Source organism: Octopus bimaculoides, chromosome 8 (genome assembly GCF_046866305.1).
Source record: "Octopus bimaculoides isolate indiv1 chromosome 8, ASM4686630v1, whole genome shotgun sequence".
NCBI classification, from domain to species: Eukaryota; Metazoa; Mollusca; class Cephalopoda; order Octopoda; family Octopodidae; genus Octopus; species Octopus bimaculoides.
This window is the reverse complement of record NC_142935.1, coordinates 44,917,963-44,929,221: the sequence shown is the minus strand read 5'-3', so window position 1 is coordinate 44,929,221 and position 11,259 is coordinate 44,917,963. Positions and strand designations below refer to the sequence as shown.

The following is an 11,259-nucleotide window of genomic DNA, read 5'->3' as shown; positions in this document are numbered from 1 at the left end:
TTTTTTTTCTTCAAAGCAGCATCTAAACGCTCTAATTGTTGCCAATAGGTATGAGCAGTAATTGTTGCATTAGTTGGTAACAGTTCAAAATGGATGACTCTAATACAATTTCACCAAACAGAAAGAAGAACCTTTTTTCACGGAAGTCTTTTGGGGTTTGGGGTTTAACCTGTCCTCCACAACTAAGCCATTGCTTGCTTAACATTTTCATTAAAAAATCCATTTTTTCATCAGTCGTTCACCTGTCTAAAAATGGTAAGATATATTCACTCGAGATTTTCGGTTGACTTCTGTCAAATCATGGGGAACCCATTTTCCGAGTTTGGGCACCTTTCCAAGTTGCTGAAGATGGTGGTGAACAGTTGAATGGTTCGAATTGAGCTTGCTTACCAATTCTTAAGCTCATTATCGAATTCAACAGGGCATTTTAAAACTTTGTAAACAATCTTCTTCTTTCGTTCAAGCACCCTTCCCTATAAACTGAATGGTTATTTCGGGTTGCTTCTGCTGCACTGTTTCCCTTTTGAACTCCTAAGTTATTATGTGCTTTAAATGCTCCTTCGATATGACCATCTTTGAGGGATGAATATTAGTTATTAATTTAGATTATTCTGTAGAAAGAAATTGCATTAAGTTAAAGGTTTCCAAATCCATATGAGTATCAGTCAATACCATCTGACATTTTAGAAATCTGTAAAATTTGATAGAAATTACATATATGATATTTAGGACAATGTTCATGGGTTGACCTGATATTTTTTAAGATTTCAACTTGTCTCCTTCACAAAGAAACTTACAAAAGAGAAATTTCACAAAATATTAAATGGAATTAATGGAAAATGTATTGTAACATCTGATGTTGACTAATTGTGAAAATATATTATAAAAGCGCAATTAAAAAGAATATTTAGAACTTATGCATTGTATGTTAGATCTATATGACAATAGATATAGTAAAATTTGGAGGAACCCAACAGAAGCCAAAACCTTTTTCAGAAGTAGTAAAACGATATCATCTACTATCTTTAGGTAACGCTCTAAAATGCGATAAGCGTTTATTAAATCAAACCATGTATGAATGCTGAAAGAATGTAGGAAACCACGTTACACCTTTAACAACTACATTTATTTCCTTTTTTTTTTCTTATCAGACCACATTATTTGCATGACCAACATAATATTTTTATTTTTTCATTTTCTTATATTTTCCTATTTATATTTTAATTTCATTTTCCATATGTTCTTTTTTTTTAAATTCCTTTACACCAGGAAGTTATTTTAGAAAGATAAGATTAAAAACATCCTAACTGCGAAGCAATGAAGTAGTAATTCAAATCAATCTTGTAAAAGTAGGTGCCAAAGACTTCTCATCCCTACCGTCTTAAAAAGAATTGGATATCTGAAAAATACGGAAATATCAAGGCTGGAATGTGATTGATTCTACATCTGCCTGAGACTGACTGAGAGCCAAGAAACAACAACAACAAAATCAATTTAATTAACTAATTTCTCCCACTTTCTTTCGTTAGTTTATTTTCATCCTTGATTGTATATACCACCGAATATATATATTCTTTTCATTAGAAAACAAATTATTGTATACCATAAAACAATCTGAAATACAGGGTGTCCACAAAGTCTGGGTACATGGGGATTAACACATACATTAAGAAATTATTATTTCTTATATTTAATTGTTTATGTTATGATTTTATTTACTCCATGTACCCACATGGAGATTAACACATATTTTAAGAAATTATTATTTCTTATATTTACTTGTTTATGTTATGATTTTATTTACTCCATGTACCCAGACCTTGTGGACACCCTGTATAATGAAATAGAGTTGACAATGCACTACCTATTTCGCTCAGATCTTTTCATTAGAATTGAAAGGAAAGTTTTGAAAGAAATCCTTCTTAATTCGTTGAATGCTTTTCTGAAACTCTGCGTTATTTATATCATTTTTATTAGATACTGACATCAAGTTCAGATTAGCATTCAAAGTAGGCTTTCTTTCATTTTCCTCAGCAACGGTGACAAGAATGTATTCTCATCACCAGAATGTATTTTGGTAGAACAGGACGTGCTCTGGTTTAATGAAACCTTCATTACGAACCATTAATTAGTATATTTGTGACTGCTCTGTTTTAACATTATTATCATATATTTTCAGATCTTTCATCGTCCCTTGATGCTGACTAAATGGCCTACAAGTGATTTGTGCGTGCAGAGACTTGGATAAAATGACGTGTGCTGCATCCAAATGCTTGATTACTTATACACTAGCTCCTTTTTCCTATTCCAGCTGAATACATCAAAAGGTAAAGAACTTCCAATTTCTAATTACAAACATCTTTCAAACTTGCCAATTCCTTTACTTGTTACACAAATATAGACTGAAATTAGATGCTTTTATTTTTTGGCTATTTCCTCAGATCAAATGTGATGGAGTATTTCTGCTTTGAAAGTACTTTGAACTATGCTTTACTACAAAAATACTATTGACTGTTTCTCATCGGTTTTGAGGGAGTCAGAGCTGGTAACAGAAATATAAAAACTGTTTTCATTAAATGGAGGAATTCACTCAGAACTTATTTCCGTGCTCTGACGGTCATAGGCATACTCAGACAAGGTCAGGCTCAAATATTCAGCCGAAGTGGTGAATCAGTAACGAATCGTGTTCTCTAAGTTGTGTAGCTCAGCAGACTCTTATATAACCTGAAAATACACACTTGATTTGTACGAAGGCTACGAACTTAGAAACTTACAAATTTGCGAGTAAAATGTAAATTACAATCGAAAACATACAAAAGACATACCACATGAGGTTTTATGTGAAGGAATATTGCAAAGTTATAGTGATTGCTGACTAAAGGAAAAATAATCAAAGATATTGACTTGCACTTCATTTATTGATTTATATATATATATATATATATATCTACATAGAGAGAGAGAGAGAGAGAGACTTCCTCAATCTTAAGCACATCAAATCTAACATAGTCCTTTTTAAATAACACTGTCCATTTACCACTGGCTTCTTACGTTTGTCTAGCAAGTCGATAGTAAGCACTAATAAGCTGTAACCCAGTGCAATATACTGCATGGTCGGTTATCAGTAAATAAACCTCGACCCCGTCAACCCTGCTTGATGAGGAGGGTAATTTTTGGACACCACGTGGGATGAAAAATAAAAACCTTTCAAAAGAATGATGAACTCAAGAGTGTCAATAACCATTAAATTTTATGCATTTGTTCATGTTTAAAGATGCATGAGATTATATTTTCGGCAGTTTGCGCAGAGGAAAATCAACTATCAGACTACTTTCAACGAGCAGAAAGGCGATATCCTTTGACGCTGCTGTGAGTGCACACTTCAGACCATATTGGGATACATAAACCATGCTGCATCCCTGATATACTCCAGTCGTTTGGGTCACCTTGCCACTGGTACAAGAATTCAGCACTGAGAGGGTGAGGCTAGCCATCATGCCCAGCCCTTCCTCACTATAACCCAAGTTCAGCATATGTCAGGACTCGAAATTCTTCAAACCAGAGACAGATGGCAGGCCTTTCGGTTCAGCAATCGACATAGGACGAATATCTGCAACAATGAAATACAACCCCTGCAGTAGTTCAATGCAGAAGCAGCCACGAATTTTCAGGTGCATCTTTCATTGTTACGGAGTATGAGAGGTGGAGTTTTAGTCACCATCAAAAACGAAAGATAAGCAACTACTCAACTACTATGCTCTTCTACATGAAAACGACATATAAATGGTGATTGACAATCAACTCATTTTATTAGTTTCAATTTTTTTTAATCAGTTTTTATTCGTCTCTAAACAAGTTGTCTCCTGACGTAGTGTGAGGACTACTAACTCCAGTCAAAATCTATTGAAGGCAATTATTTCATGACACAAAATGAAGTGCTGTATTCAGGGTTTAGTTACGACCTGGTATGTTAATTTTGTCAACGGTTCTGTCGTCCATCTTGTCAGACTTAATTTACTTTGGACGGACACTTAGAATGGAAGTAGAAGAGATGTGAAGAAAATCTATGTCGTTCAAGATTATAATCAAGTTTAAGCTCGAAAATTATTCAAGCATACTAACATTACTTCTTTCATTTTCAGCTTGTTCCATGAATATATAATACAGACGTTCAAAGAAACAGGCTTCCAAATTCATTATTCACCCTCCTTGTAAACCTTCTGCCATGGACACGCTATAATGAAAGAAACGAAACACCTATCTTTTGCACCTTCCAACAGCCATTTTTATATGTTTACATTATCTGCGTAATCACTTGCTTTGCTGGATTCCTGTAATGTTCACAGCTGCATTCATAATTTAGTTTCCAGAGTGGTTTCTCTTACTACACTCACGATCAGAGGCCAATTCTACTATGCTGCACTTAATTCTGAATAACATGGAATTAACATATATATTGTGTATTTATTTATATAAACATATATATTGAATATCATTATATTGAGGCGGCGAGTTGGCAGAATCGTTAGCATGCCAGACAAAATGTTTAGCGGCATTTCTTCCAGCTTTATGTTGTGAGTTCAAATTCTACCGAGTTAGACTTTGCCTTTCATCCCTCTGGAGTTGATAAAATAAGTACCAGTCAAGGATCGATGAAATCGACTATCCCTCTCCCTCAAAATTTCAGGCGTTGTGCCTATTGTACAAAGAATTATATTTGACCCAGTGAAAAGTGACGAGCTGGCTGAATCTTTGAAACATCTTATTATAATTCTGCTTGTCACTCCGTTACTTAGCCCGTCCGTCAGGCTTCCACATGATTAGTTGAAGGGGGAAGGAGAGCTGGTGGTGAGTGAAATGTGTAATTTTTTTTAACCAAGTGTTTACCCCGTTACTTCACGTAATTAGTTGAAGGGAAAGGTGAAGAGCGAAAGAAAAAGGAGAGCGAAAAAGAGGGTAAGGCGAAGAGTGAGAGAGAAAGAGGGAGAGTGTTGTGTATTAAGTCTAAAAAATTGTGCATAAAGTATGAAAAGTGTATATATAAAAAGCATTAAGTAATCACCATATCCCAATTTCCTTCACTTTCCAATGAAAAGCAGATGAGCGTCTATCTTTTGATACAGACACAACACAAGCTACGCTTTCAGGTTTTTTTGGATAAATTTTGCAGAAATAACCCAATAAGTTTACCATTAATTCCATGAAATATTCACGGGTCCCGCTAGTCAGAATAAATGTTTGCGATATTTGTTCGACGCAATTCTTAAGCTGATTTAGCGTGACAGATACAAAGGGAGAGAGGTAAAAAAAACTTATCTCTAGACTGGTACTTTATTTATTCGCCTCGGAAAAAAAAATGAAATGCAAAAATGGCCTCAGTCGTATTTGAACTCAGGGCGTAGAGAATCGGAATTAATATCGTAATAACGGCTCATATCAATATAATAATATATGAAATGTGTGTACGGCAATGAGCTGGCAGAGTCGTTTCCGCGCCGGGAAAATGCTTAACAGCATTAATACTGACTTAACGTTCTAAGTTCAAATGCTGCCGGGGGTCTACTTTGCCTTTTATCCTTTCGGATCGATTAAAATAAGTACCAGTTGGACACTGGAGTGAATGAAACCGACTTATCCCCTCCCCTGAAATTTCTGGCCTTGTGCCAAAATTTGAAATCAGTATATGAAATATGTATGTATGTATGTGTGTGAGTTGAATTAATTAGTATACAATATATGTTAATTTGATAGTATACAACAGCTGAATTGATCCTTGGCCGTTAGAAGAGAGAGAAAAAATAATTATGAATGTAATTATGAACACAAATTGAGAAAAAAACAAATGATTATTGAACTTGTATGAATAATGTAAACTTATAAAATGATTACTAGGTGCAAAAGATGAAAGGGTCCTTGTATTATTGAGTCTAAATCTGTTGTATATTATTGGCTTCTGTCATAAGTACATTATCTCACATCTGAGAGAAGTTGTAGTCAATTATATCGACCACCATTATTTCATTGATATTATTGAATAGAACCAATGTGGTGAGCTGGCAGAATTCTTATCACGCAGGGCGAAATGCTTAGCGGCGTTTCGTCCGTCTTTACGTTCTAAGTTCCAATTCCTCCAAGGTGGACTTTGACTGCCATGCTTACAGGGTTGATAAAACAAGTATCAGTTGAGCACTCGGGTTAATGTAATCGACTAACTCCCTCTTCCGACATTTCAGGCCTTGTTGGATTATCGAATAGAACCCGATAATACAAAAAAAAAAGCTGACCTTGGCTGTAATCGAAATGAGAATGTAAATGAGCATAACTGTATTCTAGACTACATTTAATCACTACTTTATCAATTCCACCAATACAACGTTTCGTATTTTGGTTTGTTATTGGATCATCATATACAGACGCTACACTGGCACTCCATCGGTAACGACGGCGAGCGTTTCAATTGATCTGATCAACGGAACAGCCTGCTCGTTAAATAACGTGCAAGTGGCTGAGTACTCCACAGACACGTCGTAACCTTTACGCAGTTCCCAGGGAGAATCAGCGTGACACTGAATGTGATAAGGCTGGCCCTTTGAATTATATGCACAATTAACTTTTGCCAGCAGCAACGTGAAATAAACTGTCATGCTCGAAGACAGAACGCGCGGCCGGGAATCGAACTCACAATCTTACGATCATGTGTCGAATACCCTAACCGCGAAGCCACACGTCCTCACGAATTAACATATGTATTCTCATGTTGTTGTTGTTGTTGTTGGCACTCCGTCGCTTACGATGTCGAGGGTTCCAGTTGATCCGATCAACGGAACAGCCTGCTCGTGAAATTAACGTGCAAGTGGCTGAGCACTCCACAGACACGTGTACCTTTAACGTAGTTCTCGGGGATATTCAGTGTGACAAGGCTGACTCTTTGAATTACAGGCACAACAGAAACAGGAAGTAAGAGTGAGAGAAAGTTGTGGTGGAAAGGTACGGCAGGGTTCGCCACCATCCCCTGCCGGAACTTCGTGGAGCTTTAGGTGTTTTCAATCAATAAACACTCACAACGCCCGGTCTGGGAATCGAAACCGCGATCCTATGACCACGAGTCCACTGCCCTAACCACTGGGCCATTGCGCTTCCGTATTCTCATATAACATCATTACATTGTGGAATTTACATATATATATATATATATATATCGCCTATTACTGAATTGAGTTCAAAACCCGTCAAGATCAAATTTGCCTCTCAACCTCTCAGAGTCGACTAATAAGAAAAAAAAGTACCAATCCAGGTGGAGAAGTGGCAGAAGTGTCAATGTCGGGCGTGATACCTTGTGGTGGTATGTCCCGGCTCCGTGCGTTCTGACAACAACGCTTGCGACAACTGTGGTGCCCAGCTATATCGGTTCTAAAATGACTGCGTTACCTTTTAACAATATTGATGTGTGGAGACGGGAGACGTGCACGCATGGGCGTTCAAAGCTTTCAAACACAGATGAAGATAAACGGTCATCCTTTTACGTAAGACATATCTTTTACTTGTTTCAGTCATCAGACAGTAGCCATGCTGGGGCACCGCCTTGAAGATATATATATATATATATATATATATATATATATATATGCATACGTATGTATTGTCTGTTGTTAACTACATTAACAACAGATGATAACTTATATCATAGTGTATAGAGATACCTAATACTGTTAAGAGGTCACTCAGTTTACAGGAAATATAATCGATTTAATCAACGTTATTACGTACTTGGTGCCTATTCGAACCGTTTTGTAAGGATGAAAGGCAAAGTTGATACCAGCAGGATTTGAACTTGAAACGTAATGGATCGTAACACCTGCGTGTGAGACTTATGGATCTTAAATACGAAAAATTGCTGGATTTTCGTTTCCATCTAACATCTGTGAAATTGCAATCCGAAACAGAACCAACCTTCTTTAAAAAATGCGAAGCAAGAAATTTCCTTATTTCCAAACATTATACACTGTGATGTCTTTGATATTTTGGTAATTAAACCTTTTTAACTGTTTTCTTAATTATAAGAATTAATGTGATGGCACTCACGGCTATGAATTTGAAAATTAAAGATTTATTATCTTCCTCGGCACATATTCATCCTAACAAGCTCTTATATACTTGAAAATAACCCCTGTTACTATAATGGTATCCCAAGACTGACGTAGAATCTCTGTTGTTAGCTGTTAAGAGTTAAATGCTGGAAATAACAACTAAATATCTTTTAAATACCAACTTTTCTTAAAATGGGCAGACTACATTGAATTATGTAATCCCATATACATATAACGGAAAGACGACAAGATGGTTACGGCTGAAGTGTCTGATGAAGGAGCAAAAAATTCCACTCCTGAAATACGGCATATACGCCCATTACCCATTTTTTCATCTTCGATCTCATTGTTTGTTTACGTCTGATGTCTCGGATACGAAACGTCTTAACAAAATCAGTGCTGGCTATAATTTCTATAGAAAATCTGTAGAGATGATCTTAATCTAGATCAGAGCTGATTTGGAACTATTCAACAGTAACAATACGACTACCACTGTCAGCAACATGCGGAACCATGGAGGAGGAACTTACGTGGTCGATAAATTTGCTAAAAATAGCAGCTAGATCTTCCTCATATCACTACCGTCTTAAAAAAGGACAGTGAATATTCTTTTCTACTCTAGGTACAAGGCACGAAATTTTGGAGAAGAGGGCCAGTCGATTAGATCGATCCCAGTACGCGACTGGTACTTAATTTATCGACGCCGAAAGGATGAAAGGCAAAGTTGACCTCGATGGAATTTGAACTCAGAACGTAAAGACAGTGAATATTGCAGCACTAAATGCTTTATGCCTGAAAAGATAAAAACAAGTTGGGCACGGTAGGAAAGCCTTTGATCATAGGTCTGATCGATCAGTGATGACGCGGAGGTAAACAACAATCGTTTGTTGCATAGGAAACATTATTACAATATATCAATCTATGACAAGCTAACGTGAAGGCTTGTTTATCCCTCAACCTACTAGAACACTATACCTTGGATATTGTAATCCGGGATGCACTATGTCTGAATAAAAACGGATAGTTGAAATATCCTTGATCATAGGTTTTCTCAATTGGAGCCAACATGGAGATAAATAACTATAGATGAACATTGTTTTAATACATTTTAATTAAAGAAAATACAAACGGCAGTTGTGCGCGAAACCTACATCACACTTTCTTTGACTCTTATTAGCGTCGATTACGTTATCTTTCTACCTTTGTCTTCAGGCTTCGATTTACATTTTTCTCTTTTCTGGCAGTTCTTTGATATGTTTGCAGTTTACAGAAATTTTATTATTTATTTCAGTCATTTGACTGCAGCCATGCTGGAGCACCGCCTTCAGTCGAAGAAAGCGACTCCAGGACTTACTCTTTGTAAGCCTAGTACTTATTCCATCGGTTGCTTTTGCCGGGCTGCTAAGTTACGGGGAGGTAAACACACCAACATCGGTTGTCAAGCGATAGTGAGGAGACAAACACAGACACACACCTACCTGATCCACTCAAAAGGCTTTAGTCGGCCCGAGGCTATAGTAGAAGACACTTACCCAAGGTGCCACACTGAGGGACTGAATTTGGAAGCATGTGGTTGGGATTCTCACCACACAGCCACGCCTGCGCCTGTAAGTTGTTAATTTTCTCTTTGCATTATAATAAATATAATTTTGGAGAAGAAATGAAAGCACTTTCACATATCACAATTTTCGATATTTCAATACTCTTTTCTACTCTAGGCATAAGGCCCGAAATTTTGGGGGAGGGAGCCAGTCGATTAGATCGACCCCAGTACGCAAGTGATATTTAATTTATCGGCCCAGAAAGGATGAAAGGCAAAGTCGATCTCGGCGGAATTTGAACTCAGTACGTAAAGACAGACGAAATACCTCTTAGCATTTCGCCAGGCGTGCTAACGTCTTACCAGCTCACCACTTTATCGATATTTCAATATTATTCCATTAAGAAGGCGGCGAGCTGGCAGAAACGTTAGCACGCCGGACGAAATGCTTAGCACTATTTCGTCTGTCTTTACGTTCTTAGTTCAAATTCCGCTGATGTCGACTTTGCCTTTCATCCTTTCGGGGTCGATAAATTAAGTACCAGTTGCGTGTTGAGGTCGATCTAATCGACTGGCCCCCTCCTCCCAAAAGATTTCTGGCCTTGTATCTAGAGTAGAAAAGAATATTATTCCGTTAAGTTTTTTCGTTTCCCATTCATAACGTTATTTCATTCACTATTAAATAATTCATTTCGATGTATATTATAAATATTATTAAGCTAGTCCATTAATTAGTGTAAATCTTTCTTGCAAATGTTTAGGAAAATCTGAGTGACCTAGTGACTTGATCTAAGTTATGTCTATTATTTCAATTTTTCAGTTAGTTTCTTTGCGTTTTCATCTTGATTGGAAATGCTTGACTAAATAAACTGGTGGCAACTACATGTATATCATTCGTTAAGAGAACTTTCTCTGCTATGTGTTCGTTAATGGCACGCTATCTGGTCGTACGTGATTGGCGGGCTGAACCGAAAATTTTTTTAAATGTGAAATTGTTTAAGTGGAAAGTGAAAATCTTATATGTGATATTTGAATATAAATTTACAATTTAAATTCCTGTAGTAGTTTTAACATAGCAAAACCTACAGAATTAATGGATCTTATTTTTATAAATATTAAACCATAAAACTGAAATTTAAACATTAAGTTCGGGAGAAAAATTAATTCATGTTTTATTGCATAATTAATTTGAATTTATTATCTTCCAAAAACAGTTGAGATTACAACTATTTATCCGAAGCTCTTGTATGTCAATTGGATATCACCATTCACAAAACAGCTGGTTATTCCATGGATCCAATTCGTCTCAAATGACTAATTCACCTCAAATGAGCAATTTTTCTTTCATTTTCACCCAAGATATTGATTTTGTGTGTGTGAACAAAGTTTTTTCTTGTTTCAATCATAAGATAGCGGACATGCTGTGGCACAGCCTTGAAGAATTATTCGAACGAATCGAACCCAGTACTTAAATCTTTATAAACCCTGGTACTTTTTCTATCGGTTTCTTTTGCCGAACTGCTGGTTTACAGGGACGTAAACACTTCAACACCCGTTTTAAAGCGACAGCTGGGTAACAAACATATACGACGAGCTTCCTTCAGTTTCCGTCTATCAAATCCATTCACAAGT

At 36.6% G+C, this 11,259-nt stretch overlaps 1 long non-coding RNA gene across 1 annotated transcript; it reads left to right on the top strand.

Annotated features, from left to right (window-relative positions):
* Window positions 1–261: 261 nt before the first annotated feature.
* Window positions 262–8,769, top strand: LOC128248569 (uncharacterized). Its single transcript, XR_016242864.1, has 3 exons — window positions 262–1,524; window positions 2,180–2,327; window positions 2,442–8,769. It is a non-coding gene; the product is annotated as an uncharacterized LOC128248569 (long non-coding RNA).
* Window positions 8,770–11,259: the final 2,490 nt, after the last annotated feature.